Here is a 21789-nt window from a genome sequence, read left to right on the forward strand (position 1 = left end):
TTAACCGACTGAGTCACCCAGGCACTCCAAAGCTTTCCCTTTTATTTATTTATTTTTTTAAAAAAATTTTTAACGTTTATTTATTTTTGAGACAGAGAGAGACAGAGCATGAATGGGGAGGGTCAGAGAGAGGGAGACACAGAATCCGACACAGATTCCAGGCTCCGAGCCGTCAGCACAGAGCCCGACGCGGGGCTCGAACTCACGGACCGTGAGATCATGACCTGAGCCGAAGTCAGCCGCTTAACCGACTGAGCCACCCAGGTGCCCCCAAAGCTTTCCCTTTTAAATGACACTTGCCTCATTCAAGTCTTCCCATCACCTGCACAGGGGATGATGAAACCTCGTGTCCTAAGTATCTGCGGTTTGTCAGTGACTGCAGTCTCTGAAGGTGTACAACTGAGCTACATTTTGTGTTTTCTTTGTCTCTTAATTGGTTAATGGGTATCTACTACATGCTTACCAGGAGCATTGCATTATATTTGTTGCTTTTAATTTCATTTTTAACTTCTGCCTTTATTCCTTTAGCTACTATTCCAGGGGATTCTGTGACTGAGCTCATCGTAACTGCAGGCTCTAGTGGGTTCTTTCCCATGTACAATAACAGATCTGCCTGTGAAAGCATGGGAAGATTTTACTGGGTCCTGCAAGAGATGTTGCAGATGTTCACGGAGGCTGTCATATCCAGCAATCTTCATCCAAATTCCTCCATGAGACACTGAAGAAAAAGAAGTCCAGAGCATCACAACATTATTCGTTTCTATATTCTGTCACCAGTATAGCCTAAAAGAATTTTTAAAATAGAACACATTGACTGGCTGATAAAGTTGATGGACAAATTACAATGTGAAGAAAGGAGAGACAGTATAGTCAGGTCGGATTCAAAAGCTGTGGGGAACTGCTGAATCAAAGACTATGGGTGTGCACTTGCAAACCAAGTTTACCCATGAAGAGCTAAGCTCGCCTGGGGAGGGAGTAGGGTCACCTGAACAGGCAGAAAAGCTTCTTGGCGACTGAAGGATGCAGGACAAAGGAAATCAAGCGAGGCCCTGGTTTACCAGGAGATTGTAAACACAGGGAGGCTAAGCTGAATCAATGTATTGATTGATCGTTACTTAAGAAAAGCAGAAAACAATTTAGTGTTCTGCCGGGCCCAGCGATGTAGCGAGCAAAAATATACGTGCAGTGAAGTTTCGGTTATCCTGTGTGACTAAGCACAAGTCAGTCTTTCTTTTCTCCTCTGCTGGACAATGTGGAGGTGACACACTAACGGAAGTGAAGAGAACATGTCCCCGTGATCATTTGTGTGCTGTTGGAGAAGTTGGGAAATGGTTTTCTGCAAGTCTTGTGTACATAACCATTCCCAATGGAGAATTTCATTTCAATTCAAAGAAAGTTATCTTGCTCTTATTCTTCTTGAAGGGGAAATCAACTACAAAACAAGTCTAAAGAAAAAACAAACAACTCAATGTTTTGTCTGTTTTTCTATTGTTAGGCTACTTCTTCAAAGATTTTAATGTGCATTTATTTGGGTCAGTTCTAGATTTGCGGAGGTACTGATTGGCAATCTAATGATGTACCCTTTTTTTAATGTTTATTTATTTTTGAGAGAGAGAGAGAGAGGCGGTGGGGGGGGGGACGAGTGGGGAAGGGGCAGAGAGAGGGAGACACAGAATCTGAAGCAGGCTCCAGGCTGTCAGCACAGAACCCAACCTGGGGCTCGAACTCACGAACTGTGAGAACTAATGATATACTCTTAACAGCTGTGCTCTAGGAACTCCCAGAGGCCAGATATGAGAGTGGGACCCAGATCCCCCCTCTTCTCAGCCTTTCTACCCAGGATTTCTTGAGTCTGTTGCACAGTGTGATCAGCTGTATTGCACAAGGAAATAGATAAGAGATAGATAATTGAGAAGGGGAGGTTGTAGTGGGCTTCGGGCACCAGACGGTGGAGGGGGCCATAGTAGAACATACAGCTGCAGGATGGGGAACATTATGGACTTAGGATAAATGAATAGAGACATTTCCTGTGAAAGTTGGAGTAGAGAGACAAAAAGGGGACACCTCACTGCTACTGGCAAGGAATGGCGGCGATAGAGTGTGCACACTAGGGACAAAACTTAGAAGAAAGGCTACATTGGTTTTGCATTTTGGTGTTATATACCTACCTGGTTCAATCTCAGCTTTACTTCCATTAACTGATTAAGCTTGTGGGAAAGCCTTAAAATGTACAGTTGATGCTAATGTGCTCACTTCTAAAATCCTAGAACCCAGAGGTCCAAAGGGGCTCTATGTCTGCTTCCTGATGCAATGCAAGGAAATGTGACTTTATTTGTATTGACTGCGTAGAACGCCTTGTGGATAAATGGTTTTGAGTGATCTGTTCTATAACCTTTTTGTGAAACTGTAGGGTAGGGGATATGGTATTAGTTTTAGTGAGGTCTTCCCTTCCCTTATCAGAAGTTTTGATTGCTAGAAAAACCATAGATTCTAAAAACAATTTAATTGTCAAAATTCAGAATTTTTTTTTGAAATTTAATGGGTCTGGCCTGAAACAATAATTATTACATAACTGTTCCACAAGTCAAGACATTTGTCTTAAAGCCTACATTTAAGTGTCTTTCTCAGAAAATTAATTAGAAACAAGCTGCTTCAGTATTAGTATGAATCATTTAATAAACTATGTCTAACTATAATCACTGATAGTTCTGTAAGCTTAAAATTTATTTCAAATGAAAAGTTGGTGAAGACTCATCTCACCTCCTTTGTTGCGGGATAGACTCTGCTTATATTTTTCCACAATTCTTATCTACCTTCTTGAAGACCAAGGCCACCTGTAGCTTGCAGTGCCATCTGTATGGGAATTGAGGGTCCCTTAGGAGTGAGAAGCCCCCAGGGAAGCATGATCCAGGAATAAATGTTTTATGAGTATCTGCTATGTAAAGACAAATGATGGTATAAAAGTACTGATCTCATCGATCTGTATCCAGTTAAAATTCCAGTATAAAAGTAGTAATGGTGGTAATAATAATACTTGACAAGGTACCAGGTGCCATGAAAGTACTATGCTAACCAATAATGCATACTGTCTCACTTAACCCTCACAAGCACCCTATGAGTTTGGGATTGTCATCTCTATTAATAGTTGAGAAAGCTAGGGGCGCCTGGGTGGCTTGGTCGGTTAAGCGTCCGACTTCAGCTCGGGTCATGATCTCATGGCCGTGAGTTCGAGCCCCACGTCGGGCTCTGTGCTGACAGCTCAGAGCCTGGAGCCTGTTTCGGATTCTGTGTCTCCTTCTCTCTCTGCTCCTCCCCTGTTCATGCTCTGTCTCTCTCTGTCTCAAAAATAAACGTTAAAAAAAAATTAAAAAAAAAAAGAAAAAAAGAAAAAAAATAGTTGAGAAAGCTAAAGTTCAGGGAGCTGTCTACCTGAGATTTCACAGTTACTAAACGCGAGAGTTGAGATTCTAACATAAATTTCACTGATTCCAAATCTATTTGTACTAGTTTGCTAGGACTGCCATAACAAAATACCACAGAGTGGGTGACTTAAACAACAAGGATCTATTTCCTCAGAGCTCTGGAGGCTAGGAGTTCAAGATGAAAGTGTCAGCAGAGTCAGCTTCTTCTGAGGCCTCCCTCTTTGGCTGGTAGATGGCTGTCTTCTGTCTCCACCTTCAAGAGGTCTTCCCTCTGTGCCTGTCTGTGTCCTAATCTCCTCCTCTTCTTCTTTTTTTAGATTGTATTTATTGAGAGAGAGAAAGAGAGAGAGAGGGAGAGAGAGAGAACACGAGCAGGGGAGGGGGGGGGGGAGAGAGAGAGAGAGAGAGAGAGAGAGAGAGAGAGAGAGAGAGAGAGAATCTCAAGCAGGTTCCACACTGCCAGTGCAGAGCCTGACAAGGGGCTTGAACTCACAAACCATGAAATCATGCCCTGAGCCAAAACTAAGAGTCAAATGCTTAATAAACTCAGCCACCCAGGTGCCCCTAATCTCCTCTTTTTTATAAGGACACAAGTCATACATTGGTTAAAGCCCACTCCAATGACTTCATTTAACTTTAATTACTTCTTTAGAGGCCCTATCTCTCACATACTGAGTTACTGGGGGTTAGGACTCCAACACTGGATTGGTGGAGGGACACAATTCAGCCCTAAGTCTTTAAGTGATGAAGTCTGTATATTGTCTATAAGAGGAAATATTAAGCCACTAGGCATTTCCACTCTGGTATGAATTATCTTTTCCCCAACTAATTTCTTAGGGGAAGATTTCAATGATGAAACTGATGGAGAAAGTTGGGGCACTGGGTCCTTCAAGAAATGAAGAAAACCCACTGAAAGTGGGAATAAGAAAGGAGACCTGGGAGTGTGGGGAAGCTGGTATCTCCTAATTTGCTTTTTAGGGGAGGGCCAGACTTAACAGAAGTAAGTTAAACACAAGCCTCACTTTCTATTTTTATGTCTATAGTTCATCTTTCTAGCTTCTTTACATTTTTGCTCTGAAAGTATTATTGTTATCCATCCAAGCCAGCAGGCTTCTCAGCTGTCGGAAAAGCTCCTTAATAATCTCATTGTCACTTCTAAAATGGTACCAAAAAAAAAAGTAATAAGCTGCTTGATTCTAATTTAAAAATAAGTTATTAAAAACTGTAGTCCTCTGTTGATATTGATTGGAACCCAGAAATTGTTAGGAGGTGTTTGGAATACTTAATGAGAATTCAAAGGGAACCAATCATGAAGGACATTTTTTTTCCAGTTTCCATCAGAGCTCTTACATCTAAAGCGATATATCAGAGAGTAAATCAGAGCAGTGCTCACAACTTGCCTTCTGATAGTCCTGTTTCTGTAACCTCTTGGGAGCCAGACCTAATGGGAGGAGGTGGGGCCTTCCCCTCCACTTCATCTATCAAGAGCAGGCTCTCCCATTACTATTCTTTCTCCCACATTAGTGGGTTTGTTCATGGGTGTATACTTCTGAATATATCACTTGTCCAGAAGCAAAATTAACTACAAATCTCCTTTTTGGACATCAAGCTCAATGTTAATAATCCTGACAGCCTGTTAAGAGCTTCCTAAATCAGGAAGGGCTAATAGGCCTCAGTCTGCACACCAACACTGAATGATTGATTGGTAGTGACCCTCTAGGAGACAGTGGTGTTACATGAAGGTTGTGAAGCCATTCTTTTTGTTTTTTTAACAGAAAGAATGGTATAATCAATTAGTGGGGTCCACCATGGGAGAGGGACTGGCAGCATAAGCATAAATGATCTTCCATCATTAATAAATTCAGAGCTACAATTTATTGACAGCTTGCCTTGTAGTAGGCCCTGGGCACAGCACAGTACATTCATTATCTCAGTGAATCTTCACAACTCTGCAGAATAGGTGCTTTATGTCCCCTTTGTTAGGGGGAAGAAATTCAGGCCTAGTGGGATTAAATAATTCGCCCAAGATCACCCAGCTGCTAAGAGCTGGCACAGGAATTTGTACCCTCGCAGTCATGATATAGACTCCTTGAAATAGTACACCAAGTGTGTGGATCAGGATTTGAGCTGAGGTGGTGCCACAGACAGAGCTACAGTGCCCCAGTCACCATGAGAATACAGGGCACCACCAAGGGCCAGGGCACCCCACTTCCTTGGATGTGCCCTCAGTACAGCCCTTCTGGCATGGAGATGGGGGAGGGGGGTAGGAGTGAGGTTGGCAGGGAGGGCGGCCCGTCTCCCCAGAGTGAAGTCACACTATGCCAAGCATCTAGGGGTGCAGCAGATTTGTCTGCCCTGTAGGAGTTTGAGCCCAAGTTGAGGGGGACAGGTAGGAAGTACAGAAACATGTAAGATACCTTTGGGCCCAGGTAAATGTGGAGATACTTAAACAGGCTTACTGGGTGGGACTGGGAAGTGGACTACTTTAGCGAGGGATGAAGGCCTCTGGGGAAAGAAACTGAAAGGCAGAAAGGAGACAGTGATGGGGGGATCTGGGAATACACACCCAAGACAGAAGGAGTGACAAATGCAAAGACCCTGACCTACAAGGAACTTGTCCTGTTTGAAGGAAAAAGCCTCATTTATTTGCATTACCTTGTTCAAGACTCAAGACATGGTCGTGCTACAGGACTGTCTGGGATTCCCCTGCACAAAACCACTGGGTGAAGAAGACAGAGGCAAGAGATTTGCCCTCTCTTTTCTCTCTTCTCTCCTCCACCCTCTGAGTTATGTCTCAGTGCATGTAAATCAGTGAGGTCACACGTGCCAGAGGCTTCAGCTCTGAGAAGGACTGAATTAATTTGCTTGGAGAAGAATGTGAATTACAGCACGTCTTACAGAAAATGTGTATTGATAATATAATGGTCACACATTGATCAAACTAGTCATGGAGAGAATCCCTCAATTAACACAAGAGAGTTTATCCTTGTAGAGAATAGGTTAGAAAATTCAAGGAAAGGGAGGTCATTGTCACTAGTCCTGCTACATAAATCACATATTTCCCACAAAGCAGACTCCCTTTCTTCTAAACCGAGTGAGCTTTTGAAATAGCTGTGGAGGGATGGATACCTCAGGTTAATGGATTTAGAGTGAAATTATGGGTTTTTTCTTGGAGTCTTTTCCCACATTGATTTGATTCACATTAGTTCGTGTATTGTTTTAAAGTAAAACAATGTACATGTCTTTCATAATTATTATAGATAAGACAATTATTGGCTAAAAGCCTGAAGTTGTCTTTGCAAAGTGGCTTAGCCAAGCTTCCTCTAAGACAAAACTTCTGGCATTGTTGTCCCACATGCTTATGCTTATTTAAGAAACATTCACCAGGCTCTACCTATGCACCTGACCATACATCCAAATTCTATGCCAAATTCTTTTGGAGATAAAATGACAAGCAGAGAAGTCATGGTTTCCACTCTTGAGAAACTTGCATTTAGTTGGGGGCCTGGTTAGATAAGTACTTGAAAGGGCAATTAAAAAAAATGATAGTAGCTAAAAATTGTCTGGTACATTATGGTTTGTAGATTTTCTTCATATACCTTTGTTTCAGCCTCACATTGATCTTTTGAGATAGTTACTAATATTATGCCCATTTCACAGATGAGGAAAATGAGGCCTAGAGAGGTCAAATACTCAAGACAACTAATATGGGACAGAGGCAGGACACTGTAGTAGTTAAGACCTCTGGGGTCAGAGAGATAAAGTTGTCTTGGCCTCAACTCTTACTAGTTTTGTAAACTTGGGCAAGTTCCTTACGTTTCTAAGACTCAGTCTCCCCATTTTTTTTTTAGAAGGACAACCTTCCATTAAAAAAAAATTTTTTTTGTGAGAGACAGAGTGCAAGTGGAGGAGGGGCAGAGAGAGAGGGAGACACAGAATCCAAAGCAGGATCCAGGCCCTGAGCTGTCTGCACAGAGCCTGACACAGGGCTCAAACTCATGAACTGCGAGATCATGACCTGAGCCCAAGTCGGAGGCTTAACCCACTGAGCCAGCTAGGCACCCCTCAATCCTCCCATTTGTAAGGATTACAGTAGTATTCACTTCCTATTGTTGTATTAAGTGAAAAATGTATTGAAGGTGCTTAGCGCAGGGCTAGGACCACAGTACGTGCTCAGCGAAAGTAGACGTCACTATGAGGAAGTGGCAGAGTGAGGGATGAATCCCAGCATCTCCAGCCTCTCAGTGCAAGGTCCTGCACACTGTGTGGACTCCAGCATCTTTCTGCTTAGGTCCAGAACATGGCCCTGCCACTTATTTACAAAGGTGACTGGGGGCAAGATACTTAACTGTCCTGTGTCCCTGTTTCCTCATTTGTGACATGCGGCAAATATAGTGGCTGCCTCACAGGCTGATGTGAAGATAAAGTGATTAGTTACATATACTTCGAACAGTACTTGGCACACCGTGAGCTCCCTAAAGGAATTCACCAGAAAGGTTGAAAGACGGGGGTGGGGCGAGTTTATCCAGGAAGGCTTCTTCCAAGCAGCACTAGCCACATGCATCCTGATGGGACAAATGCCAGCACAGCCTGCTGATCCTCCACGATGCACAACTGGGGGAGGCGTCGAGGCATCCTAGCTAGATTTGCAAACCTACATCCACTGCTTCTCTTGCACCTGTCAAAACTACAGGGGCTGCTGAGCAACACAAGAAAAACCTAACTTGCAATAAAATCATTTTCCCCCCCAAATACATCTGTCCACACTTGAAGGTGGCAAAACACATCAGAGAATTTGCAATCCCGCATGGGGGTATGAACTTGTCAGCTTGTTCTGTCAATAGGCTTGATGTCTGAGCAGTGTTGTCATCACAGAGCTACTTGTTACCTGCCAGGCTTGACTGCTTCCCTCCCAAGTGGCAACCGGAACTGGAAGCTTCCCTAATGGAGAAGAAAGCTTTACCAAGCCCTGAACACAGTTAAAAGCCCCAGACCTTGACTTTGTGAAGCAGGAGGTTTGGTCTCCACACTCTCAGCTGCGTTTGGCTGCGCGGCCTTGAGGCCCTGGCCCTTTGTGTTATTCCCCCACCTTCACTTTTCATTCCCTTCCTCTCCTCCAAGGCTGTCTAATGGGGACAGAAGTCGGGTCAGCTTTGTTTGCCACTCAGTGAAGTATTTGTCAGATCAAGTGACTGTTTATTGTACGTCTATCAGGTGCTTACATACATGACCTTGTTTAATACTCAGCAACCCCCTGAGAATTTGAATATTGGCCTGCTTGATGACAGTGTTCAGTATATGTGCTGCCGCAGCAAGCAGGACGTCAGAGTATTTAAACCATTGTGCGGACAGTTTGCTTCTGTTGTCTGCAAGTCATGGGAGTTTGGGTTTTGTAATAGGGGACTGTTGTTCAGTGCTGTTTTTTACATTCTGGGCAACTAAAAGGGATGAAATGTAAGCAAACTGTAGATTACATAAAAAAGAGGAGAAAGTAATCCTAGATCCAGAAAGTAAATTAGATGAAACTCAGTGGCTTCTCATAAATGTCATTCAAACAGGTCTTATTAAAATCTGACTGGACAATGAGAAGACACAGGTCACTGGCCTTGGGGTCAGACCCACACAGGATCAAATTCTGACTCCATATGTGGCCTTGGGTAAGTTATCTCATTTTTAGAGAGCCTTCATTTCCTCAACTACAAATCAAGAGATGACAATAGTACATTACAAAGTGGTATAAGATTAAATAAGCTAATGTATGTAAAGTACCAAGCTCATGGTTACCACTAAGTATATTTCCCTCTCTTTGAATCATACCTATCTTTTTTTTTTAAGTTTTATTTTTAAGTAACCTCTACATTCAATGTGGGGCTCAAACTCATAACCCTGAGATCAAGAGTCACATGTTCCATCTACTGAGCCTGTCAGGCACCCCTGAATCACACCTTTCATTAGTGGATACAGAAGGGGACCTTCCCAACAATTCAAAGAACCACAACATGAATGTAATTTTATTATTAAAAACAACAACAAAATTCTTTTGCCATGACCTGCCCAGAAAGTTTTAAAAAAGCCACTTAACAAAGGAGACTAGTGAGGCAAATATATATATATATAATATATATATATAATATATATAAATATAATAAATATATTATATATATAAATAAAATAAATAAATTTATAATAAATAACTATAAATAAATATAATAAATATAATAAATAAATAAATAAAAATAAATATAATATACTTATATATAATATATATTATATATATAAAATATAATAAATATAGTATATATAAACATATATATATATATATATATATATATAATATATATGTATATTTAATAGTGGTATTGCACCATTGAGTAAGAGGGATTTGGGGCTGTCATTACAGCCTTTTCAGTTAATTTTCTGGGAAACCATTGCCAAACAGCAAAAAGAGATTAAGGTCAATTAACAGAATTTTCAGTTTCTTAGAGGAAGCTCCATTGGTATATGACATAATTGCCAGAAGTGAGTGTAGGTTTTGAGTATGGCCAATGGCTTCAGGAGATCCAGGTTGGACTTAGGGAACGCAATGTGAACTTAGGTCATTTTGCTCTGGAGGGTTCTGCGTTCCTGTCTCACTGATGATACCCAGTACCAAGGTCGACGATCTTAAAAAACAAATGATGCAGATGTGAGCATCTTCTCGTTGCTTTTTAGATGTAAAAAGGGCATATGCACAAGCCACTCATTGATAACCTAAGTATCATAAAAAGTCACTTGGGAATAGTACCTTTTCCACAGACTGGCTATGAGAATAGTTATTTTGTAAACAGCTCTTTTAAAGTTGTTCAATCGTAGGCAAAAGAGTAAGTGAAAATGTCAATTAATGTCCTGGTAGAAACAGAATCAAACTTTAAAACAAAGATATGATTAATGATGATTCAATAACTGTTTTTCTTTTTTTAGAGTTACTGTTTATCGCTTCCTCTTGGCAACTTCTTCCATGTCAATTTTAGTAATGACATATGGATAAATTATCAGGCTTCATCCATTAGGTAAGTGTGATTTATTCTTCAGTTTTTTTAAAACAAATGGCTTGGTGGTTTCCACAGAGGGAGATGTTTTGCTTGTGTTAAATGACTAATGGTACAATTTGTTTTACATTACAAAAAATGGAGAGTAATTGACTTGAGAGCTTGTTTGCAAAGGATTTTTGAAGAAGCATTTCATCTTCTGAGAATAAGGCATGAACGAAGGTCCTAATCAATTCTCCTCTGTTTTGAAAAATTGAAGACTGTTTAAGGGGGAAAAAAACCCAGAATGCAAGGAAAAGAGATTTTAGGAAAAGCACTGAGCAGAAAAAAAAAAAAAAAAAAACAACAAAAAAACCTGATGGATTTAAAAGTCTATTTTCCATAGGCTTTTAAATGTATAAAAGTGGGTTAAACCAATTTGTGTTACACAGCATTGTAAAAATGCTTCCTTAAAGTTTTTTCAAGATCAGAATAAAGGCATATTCATCATTGTCTGAAAGACTCCTGCTTTACAAAAACGAAACAAAACAAAAACAAAACTCAAAACTTCTCTTACCACGGGTGATTGGTTGTGGGTACATCTCTTCCTCCTGTATTTGAAACAAGTTCTGTGTCAACTGAGACCCTTACTGATGGAACTGGCATAGGATGGGAGAAAAAAAGAAACCCCCAAAGTGATGACTTTAGGAAATCCTCTCCAAAGGTTTTTCTCTCCACTGGGTTCATAATCATTATCCTCTTGGTTACCACACTATTGAAAATAATGTAGGTTGGTCTCAAAAAAACTAATGGAGGGTTATGTGGCTGGTTCAGTCAGTGGAACATGTGACACTTGACCATGGGGATGGGAGTTTTATCCCCACATTAGGCTTAGAGCCTACTTAAAAAAATTAAATAGGGGCGCCTCGGTGGCTCAGTCACTTGAGTGTCTGACTTCAGCTCAGGTCATGTTCTCACAGCTTGTGGGTTTGAGCACTGCATTGGGCTGTGTGCTGACAGCTCAGAGCCTGGAGCCTGCTTCAGATTCTGTGTCTCCCTCTCACTCTGCCCCTCCCCCACTCATGTTCTGTCTCTTTCTCTCAAAATAAATATTAAAAAATTAAATAAATTTTAATAAGGAAATAATTTAAGAAGGCTAATGGAAGTTGACTTAAGAAACAACTAAATTCTAAAAGAAAATATCTAGGTTTGTAGAAGACATAATGATTAAACCACCATAAGGATAGCAGAGTGTCCTGAACTTTATGGTAGACTCTATTTTAAAAATATTTTTTAAGATAGTGAATGCTAATTGATAATCATGAGTAGCTTGGGAAAATCTACATATTTTTGAAAAAGTGACTTGACAGGTATATCAGTTAGCTATTGCTGTATAACAAACAACTCCAAATTGTAGTAGCTTAAAACAACATTCACTTATTATTTCTCATGAATCTACATGTTGATTGGGTGGTTCTGTTGATCTTCACTGGTTTAGCCAGTGCTTTGATTTTAGCTGGGGCTTACTCAGTGGCCTGACAATTAAGTGGCAGTTTGCTGGTCTATGACGGCTTCAGCTGGTATGATTGGACTCCACTCCACATACCTTATCCTGAGAAGTCCTACTAGGCATGTTTTTTGGCAGTTATGGGGGTCCATCAGAAATGTGTAAACAGAGGAAGCAGAAATCTGCAAACTCTTTTTCCAAGCCTGCATGTGTATGTGTCTTCAATTTGTTATTTTCCTATTTACCTAAACAGGTCACATGGCCAAGTCCAGATTTAAATTGGAGCAGAACCACAGAGTTATAAGGCAGAGAGCATGCATATAGAGTGGCCATTGATTGGGACCATTAATGTGATCAACCTACCACTTAAGGGTAGTAAAAGTGAGTGAAAATTGGTATGGTGGGTAATACCCGAGCAGCAACTAAAGAAATCATCACTAAGATATAAAATAACCTGAGAAGATCTCCTGAAGGAGAAGGAAGGGAAACCCATTTCAGGTGGGAAGAAGCTATATTATGTGAATAATATTTAATGGAGATATAATAATTTATGTTACCAATTCCAATTAATAGACATGCAAGCTGCTCTACTCTTTCTCTATTTCAATTAATAGTGATTTATCTAGAATCTATGTATTTGTCTATCTTACATATAAAGGTAAATGGTGTATTCACACACACACACACGCACACACACACACACACACACACACACACCCCATGCAAAAATACTAAAACCTACATTCTTAGAAATGGAGTTATTAATTCAAGTAGCTTTATACATTATTAGAGATATTGTCAAATTGTCATCTAAACAATTGCCATAAAATTTGTATTCCTACCCACAGTGTATGAGACTGTTTTCCTCAAGTTTACATTAGATATTATCAAATTTTTAAATCATGGCTGATCTAATAGGCGAGAAATAGTATCTTGTGATTTTTACGAAATTTTTGGTTGAAGGGAGAAGCAGCTCCCTTCACATATATGGGCCATCTGTGTTGCTTGTAAATTATCAGTTCATCTCTTCACCATCTTTTTAAAAAATAATTAACCCCAACTTTTGTAATACTTTGTTTCAACTTTTAATTTAATTTTCAACGTGGTTTCTTTTGACTTTTGACCTTTATTTACTTTTATACTTTGCACTCTTTTCATGCTAATATTATTCTTCTTTATTCCTAAAAAAAAAAACACGCTTGCTTTTTTCTATGTAAATTTCATTCCTTTCAATTTTTAATTCTCTTATTTTATAACTAACCATTTGGTTTTAATCTCTCCTTAACCTACCACTAAACTTTCATTCTCTGACTCACAGCACAACAGGGCAGACCAGAAGCTGCTTCTGTAGCTCCCCTATTGCACCCCTGAACCCCCTTAATAAATCTCTTACTCTTTCATTTCCACCTTGGGTGCCTCAGAAAATTAAATAGCTAAGCTTGCCCGGTACAACTCCTATTTTCTCTTGGACAGACGATGCTCTTGTTTTACTGAAATGGTGATAGTCTTGATAACTTGCACTATCCAGAAACTACTTCTAAAAATTACTTCTGGCAAGTTGGTGAGTGGTAAAGAGGATCTCTGCTTTGTACTTGTCCTTAGCTGCACCATTTGGAATGACTCCATAACCATGCAATGCTTTCACAAAGTACACAAATGAAAAACTAATAAATCTTGTGTTCCTCTATATTCTTAGGCAATGGGTGTGGGACAGACCATGTTACTAGCATACCAGAGGTGACATGGGAAGTCAATACTCTGCTCTGACATTGGTAAGAAACTTCTTGATAGATACACATGGGAGGTGGCACTACAGAATGTCTGTACAGACAGATCCTAAGTGGTGGACAGACCCTAAAGTGACCCACAATGATACTTGTTTTCTGGTATTCACGCCCTATAAATCCCCTCCCTTTGAGTGTGATTGAGACCTAAGACCCACTAATAATCACACAATATGGCAAAGGTGATGCGATGTCATTCCCATGACTGGTTATGTTACATTAGATAAGACCCCTTGTTGCTAACTCTTCTCTTGCTCTCCTGCTGGCTTAATAGAAGCAAGTAAACTCTGCCTTTTCCGTCCCTATCCATCCTGCATCCCTGTCCCTGAATGAGCATGGCCTACAGTTCCAGGCTGCTGCTCTGGCTTCCTGGGACCTCTTTTTTGGCACAGGAGATGTGCCTGTTTTGTGTATGTGTCAGTTTGGCTTTGCATTTATCAAAATTTTTATTTTACTTTATAAATCTTTTCTAGGAGTTACTATGGGAGGGTATTCAGGTTTCTTAGTTTACTATATTGCTGAAATTAGATCAATCAGAAGTGGATTTTTCTGAAGATCTAATTGGATCATATTTCTTGTCTTTAAGTGCCTTAAAATTTTATTTGGTAACAACCACTTCAATGCCTCAAAGAGTCAGATATCATCCTGCAGTCACCTTCCTACTCAGTATCTTTAGGCTCCTACATGTGACCACAAATCACAAGACTGGACGCCACCTGAGGAAATCCCACTGCTTCCTACCTTCAGGTACAAATTCATCTATGAACACATGCTTGTATATACACATGTCTTTCCCCTTCCTATCCACAGAGTTTCTGAAAGGACACCAACAGGCCAGAAACCAGGGAATAAACTGCAGCCGTAATGAACCGTATTTCATTCCCTGAGAATGCCATGTTCTCTTGGCTCTTCTTTGAACTTACTATAGTTTCTACGGGGGCTATTCTCCTTCCTCCCACCTGGCAAACCCCTGTTCAGCATTCAAAACCCAGCTCAGTGATCTTTTCTGCAAAGTTTCTCCTGCCCTTTTATTGCCTGGCACATCTTTCTATTTTATTATTGGATTCATCACATTACACCTTTGCACAAAAATGTCTACTGTCCTCAATAAGCTATGAGTTCTTTGTTATCTCTAATGCCTGGTACATTGTCTGGCTCATCGTAGGCACTCAGCAAATGCTTACTGACTTTCAATTATCAGGGTTTCGGCATGCCATCGAGGAAATGTATCGACTCTGACTCGCAGGGTTGGTTCTACTAGCAATTGTCCCCTAGCACTTTGCAATTCGGGAGAGTAACACAGAGGTTGTATCTTTCCAAAGGCATTCAGAGGAGAAAGTTGGGGGGAACGTAAAATGGTACAGTCATTGTTGTGCTAATGTGCACTGCACCACTGTGAAAACTGTGTGGAACAGTTTGGTGGTTCCTCAAAAATTTAAGCACAGAATTACCATGTGACCCAGCAATTCCACTTCTGGATATATACCCCAAAGAATTGAAAGCAGGGACTCAAACAGATATTTGACACCAATGTTCATAACAGCATCACTCACAATAGCCAAAAGGTAGAAACAAACCAAATGCCCATTGACAGAGGAACGGATCAACAAAATACACATAGAATGTGTTTATGTTGTATTTACATACCATGGAATATCATTCAGCCTTTCAAAGGATGGAAATTCGGATACATGTAACAACATAGAAGAATCTGGAAAACATTATACTAACTGAAAGTCAGACATAAAAAGGCAAGTACTGTATGACTTCACTTGCATAAGGTATCTAGAATAAGCAAATTCATTGAGACAGAAAGTAGAATAGGGGTTGCTAGGGTCTGAAGAGAGGGATTAATAGGGAGTTATTTTTTAATAAGTACAAAGTTTCTGTTTGGGATGATGAAAAAGTTCTGAAAATGGATAGTGGTCATACAAAATTGTGAGCGTACCTAATGCCACTGAATTGTACACTTAAAAATGGTTAAGGAGATGGGGCGCCTGGGTGGTTCAGTCAGTTAAGCATCTGACTTCAGTTCAGGTCATGATCTCGAGCCCTGCGTCAGTCTCTGTGCTGACAGCTCAGAGCCTGGAGCCTGCTTTGGATTCTGTGTCTACCCCTCCCCTGCTCACTCTCTCTCTCTCTCAAGAATAAATAAACATTAAAAAAAAATTTTTAATTAAAAAAAATGGTTCAGGGTCACCTGAGTGGCTCAGTTGGTTAAGGTCTGACTCTCCATTTGGCTCAGGTCATGATCTCACGTTGTTGAGACTGAGTTCCACATTGGGAACTATCCACATTGGATTATCTCTCTCCCTCTCTCTTTGCCCATCCTCTGCTCATGTGCTTCCTCCTTTTCTGTCTTAAAATAAATAAGTAAACATTAAAAATGTTTAAAATGGTAAATTTTAAGTTATATATATTTTACCACAATAAAAGAAGTAACTTGATCTCCTCTGGGGAGGGGGAAGGGTAAAATTTATCTAGAGAATGGACCCACATGTCCATTGTCCCAGGGACAGAGCGGACATCTGCAATCAGAGCCTATTTTTCCACTGCAAGTTACTTAAAGTAATACAGAGAAAAAGAAATATCCTCTTGTTGCTTTTCTGAAATGAAATCAGATCCAAAGAACATTTCCCTGCACTATCTGGAATAGTTCTTAATATTTCCAAATGATAATATATAGCGACCACATCAGTTTTACTATTAGATCAATCACTCTGCAGGTGGAGACTGGCACATGTCACGGTGTAACTGGAAATTTCAGCCTACCAGGCTAAACCCGCCTCGGCGGCTGATCGGCTTATGTTGTATTTCCTGCTCAAGCTGGGGAAGAAAGGCCTGAGCCTTCTTTATGCAGACTAACTTAAAGACCCAGGTCAGAGAGCTCATCACACCTGCCCCTCCAGAATTTCACCAGATCATCTTAATGCAAACTGACTGAGGGAGTTGGAAAACAGACTGGATCTGTCTTCATTCAGCATGTGGTAAACACAGACAGCATGTGATTGCACACACTCTCGAGACAGACCTGCATCTGGAAACCTTTTCTAGTCCTGTTGCTTGCTGCCATGGCAACCGCTAGAGCTTTTGGTTCTCTGTCTTGGCCCTTCCTCCAGCACTTGACCACTGAAGCGTGACTTCTCTGTAGTGCTCTGGAAAGCCCAATTTCATAGGCTGTGTTGCAGTCTTTATCATAAGCATTCTTTTTGTGCCTTTTTTTTGCCACTCCCAGAAAAGCTGCTATTTGGGGTCTGAAGCCCTCTCTCTCCGGGTGTTGCACAGAGGATCTGAGTTGCTCCCTTCGGGCTGGGTGCATACGTCACCTGGCGGTGTGATGGGATGTGCTCCTCTTTCACTGGGGGACTCCTAGAGTGGAGAGCTAACTACAGTCATGGTGTTAAGTAGGAAAGATGTCAACTACTTGCTGCTGTGGCATCACATGACAGAGAGTCTTGTTTGGGGGCAGGATCTTATGGGGGGTGTCATCATAATGTTTCAGGATAGAAGCAACAGCCAACACTGAGAAATATTGAGCAACAACTTAGAAAATGTTGCTTTCACCTTCCAATATCATTCACACGATTTTCTACGTTAGTGGATTAAATATAAAACACAGTCTAACAAATTGATTAAAAAATCTTTTTTAGGCTTTGGGGGCGCCTGGGTGGCTCAGTCGGTTGAGCGTCTGACTTTGGCTCAGGTCATGATCTCACAGTCTGTGAGTTCGAGCCCCGCGTCGGGCTCTGTGCTGACAGCTCAGAGCCTGGAGGCTGCTTTGGATTCTGTGTCTCCCTCTCTCTCTCTGCCCCTTCCCTGCTCATGTTCTGTCTCTCTCTGTCTCAAAAATAAATAAAAACATTTAAAAATTTTTAAAAAATCTTTTTTAGGCTTTGTTTTAATACAAGACATTGACAGGCCATCGTGATATGTGACTTTCACAATTTTCAATTCTGGAGGACTACTGTTCACTAATATTTTGTATAAAGGGATGATTTTGTGAAAAAGTAAGAACAAATCTTTATATTTAAAATAACTCCTTTCTGGATAGACCTACAGGGTGTTATGCTAAGTAAAATAAGTCAGACAGTGAAAGACAAATGCCATGTGATTTCGCTTATATATGGAATCTAAAAAAACAAATGAACAAAATGGAAACAGACTCATAAACACAGAAAACAAACTGGCGGTTGCCAGATGGGAGAGGGTGGGGATTAGAGAAATGGGTGAAAGGGATGAAAAGGTACAAACTTCCAGTTATAAAATAAATAACTCATGAGAATGTAGAGTACAGCATAGAGAATAGAGTCACTAATATAGCAACTACTTTGTATGGTGATAGGTGGTAACTATACTTACCTTCATGAGCACTTTGTAATGTATATAAATGCTGAACCACTATGTTGTACATGAAAATCATATAATATTGTATGACAACTAGTCAACTATGCTTTGACTAGAAATAAATAAAAATTTAAAAATGACTCATTTCTTCAGGTTTTAATTATTTACATAACTAAAATTCACGGATGTACATAAAAGGCACCGGATCTAGGGATGGTCAGATCTTAATGCAGTAAGAAGAAATTAGTTTTCTACATAAGGGCTTAGGAATTTGTAATTCACAGCCTTTATCAGTTTGCTTTGCTTCATATTTTTGGCATTGCTTGTCACAGTGTATTAATGAATATTCATTAAATCCCGGTGAACAAAATCCAGTGAGTTAAAAAGACTGATACCATCACTGTCTTACCTACTTTGTGAGAGAAGAGAAGTGAAAATGGACTGAATTTACTCTTTCCTTCCTAGAGGAATTTGGCCAGAATAATAATTCACTCACCTACAACTGGCTGGAAAACATGTGCGGCAGTGAAGAAGAGGCTGGAGGGGAAGAAAAACGCATCTATATTTTTAAATTTTACTTATGTTCCACTCACTGGTGATTTGAGGGCAAGGCTCCTGGCTTTGTCTTGATTTTAGATCATGTTGCTTCTGCTGGTGACTGTGCAAATGAATTCATAATGTTTAATGCATCCCAACTCACGTGCCTCCTCTGTTTTCTTCACACCACGTTGCAGATCTGCTTGTTTGTGTTCTCCCAGTCTCCAGGAGGCATTCCCTTCAGATGGCTGAAAACCAGTGAGCCCTTCCATTAGAATGGGGGAGGGTGCAGCCTGGAAGCAGATATAGGGCCTCAGGGAAATTCTCAGCAGGGGGATCCCCAAAGCAACTGTTCCTAGCACAGTGGTCACTTCACCTGCTACACAACGAACCTTCTGGTATATGACCCCTGGGAGAGACAGCTAATGCCCCGCAAAGCAGTTGCCAGCATGACCATCAGTTTATCATGCCCTCTAAGATCACCATCATGCTTCCTTGGTTGGCCCTCCTCTTTGGAGTCAACTCTTTGTTGTTGCTGTTGCCCAATAAGCCTTTACTAACAACTTGGTTACATTCTGTATTTGAGTAGGATAGCTCCGTTTTGAAACTGAAGCTCAGTTTCACACTTTTCTTCCAAGATTCATTTACACACACACACAAATATGTACAGATGCATATGTATGTGTAGTGGGAAATATTTGCTATTTTGAGGCTTGACAGAGAAAGTAAAAGGGCATAGGAAAAAGAAGGAAGAGAGATCGCTTTTGAGAAAGTGGAGAAATGGAAGTCAGGCCTATAATGGTAGGTGACTTAAGAAACAGTGATTTTTACAATATACATTTATATATACACACACACATATATATATACATATATAAATACAATATGTATGTAAATGTGTATCAATACTATATACATTTATACACACATATACACATATATATGTATATATATCATGTATATGTATACATATATACATACATATGTATGTATATATATATATACATATATCAAAACTTCACATGGTTCAAAAATCAAAAATTGATATCACCTTCCTGCCATACCCAATTCATCTAGACCACCTGTCCCATTTTCCTTGCCCTAGTAACAACTGTTAATTTTCTCAGGAAGTTTCTAGAATTTCTCTGCGCATATACAAGCAAATGTGAATAAATCTATGTATTTACTTGTTCATTCAACAAATTATCAGCTGTTTAGGCAAAAAACAAATACAGATTCCTGTCCCCAAAAAGATTACATTCTAGCTGGAAGAGAGAAAATAATCAAGACATAATAAGTTTGAAAACAATATATTCCATTAAATTAATGGGGTTAAGGAAGAAGAAAACATTACAGAAGGAGAATCAATATGGGGAGGTGGGTTGCTGGTTTCAACATGGTAGTCAGGGGGACCCTCGTTGAGGAGGTGATTTAAATTTTTTTTTTTTATTTTAGAGACCGAGCGCACAAGTGGGGGGAGAGGTGCAGAGGGAGAGGGAGAGAGAGAGAATCCTAAGTAGGCTCCATGCTCAGCATGGTGCCTGATGCAGGGCTCCATCCCACCACCCTGGTATCATGACCTGAGCCAAAATCAAGAGCCAATGCTCAACCAACTGAACCACCCCGTGGAAGTGATATTTAAGCAATGACTTGAATTGAGAAATACTCATGGGGGAGAAAAGTTCAATTCCATTCATAATGAGAAAAATGATTTCACCTATTTCCTATGTGCACAGGTGGCATTCATTCTCAACTGCAGTGGAGGGGGCCAGCACTCTGACACACAGAATGATACACACATTTCCCCCCGGGCGATCCTTCTCCAGAAAACCACCTCTCTTTCTTGGCATCTTGCCAGTGTAAACGAAGGGGACTCACACACTTTATGTTGCTGATACAGAACTTTATTCGTCTACAAAGAATCCAGAAGAAACTGCTACATTTCAGCTGTGGTGATCACATCTACGAAGCGGAGGCAAAATGGGAGCAGCTCTGTCCCTTTGCTTCCAATGGTGGCACACAGTGCGTGCAGTGGGTAACACAGAGTCCTCTCATTTATCGAGCACTTACCATCCATCAGGCACACTGCTAAGCACATTATCTCATTGGACCTTTATAACAGCACTTAGTTGCTATGGGATAGCTATTTCTACTCTGTCTTCATAGATTACATTTGTTAATTTTATACATAAAATGTGTGGATTCAGGTTATGGAAACTGGCCAAAGTCACACAGACCCTATGTGGCTAATTCTGAAGCCTGAGATTCCAGAGTGGAATTGATTCACTGCAGTCCTTGCTTTGCAAAATAAATATCAGGCAGGTGAGTCATTTGTCTTCTTTCAAGTTTAGAACAGCTTGGTAGTGGCTTTGGTTAGTACAGGTAAATTTGTATCCTATCTCCCAGAAGGTCATTCTGTGGCTACTTACAGAATGTATGATGCTTGGTATCAGCTTGATATTTTCCCCCTTCTATTATAAAATACCAAATCAAACCCAATCCTTTGAGGCCATCAAATGTCCTCATTGGCTGACAGATCTCTAAGCCTACTTGTAGATTGCCAGGCAGTTTTAAAAATTACAGGGTTCCCACATGGAACTCACAGAGTCATTGCTTTGTTACGATGATAAAACAGTAGTCATTTAAAAGTTAACGGTTTTAAAAACACACAATCTCACATAACTTCCACAACACTTTATGTCAGGTTATTAAATTCTCTGGCTTGTTGCCAACAGAGTTTACAGAAGAAACAAGGTTTTAGTAAAGGAGATCCTATTTACAATAATGTTTACGTTAAAATTAAATCTCTGATATTCCCATCTCTATCTAAATTCTAAGTACTCATTAAGGGTAACATACACAACATCTTTATGGGATAAAACCCATTCCCAGGCCAATGCCAGCTGTCTTATTTGAGTTGTTAGAGAGGGACTTTCAATTCTATAATTGAAACATCACTATTTAGTCCTTCAGAAAGGTGGTCATTAAAAAAATTTTAATGTTTTTATTATCTATTTTGAGAGAGAAAGAGTAGGGGGTGCAGAGAGAGAGAGTGGGAGAGAATCCCAAGCAGGCTCCACACCGTTAGTGCAGAGCCTTGATGTGGGACCCAATCCAACAAACCGTGGGTTCATGACCTGAGCCCAAATCAGGAGTCAGACACTTAACTGACTGAGCCACCCAGGTTC

General features: G+C 40.3%; 1 long non-coding RNA gene across 1 annotated transcript in view; it reads right to left on the minus strand.

The window, feature by feature from the left end:
- Positions 1 to 276: 276 nt before the first annotated feature.
- LOC128773012 (uncharacterized) overlaps positions 277 to 21789 on the minus strand; it is a 72033-nt gene continuing 50520 nt past the window's right edge. Inside the window, exons 2-3 of the long non-coding RNA XR_008417191.1 lie at positions 18658 to 18894; positions 277 to 718 (exon numbers count right to left, since the gene is read on the minus strand). This is a non-coding gene — a long non-coding RNA (uncharacterized LOC128773012). The remainder of the gene's footprint in view (positions 719 to 18657; positions 18895 to 21789) is intronic.

This window comes from Panthera pardus, unplaced genomic scaffold, assembly GCF_024362965.1.
Source record: "Panthera pardus isolate Hobbes unplaced genomic scaffold, ASM2436296v1 HiC_scaffold_24, whole genome shotgun sequence".
NCBI lineage: Eukaryota > Metazoa > Chordata > Mammalia > Carnivora > Felidae > Panthera > Panthera pardus.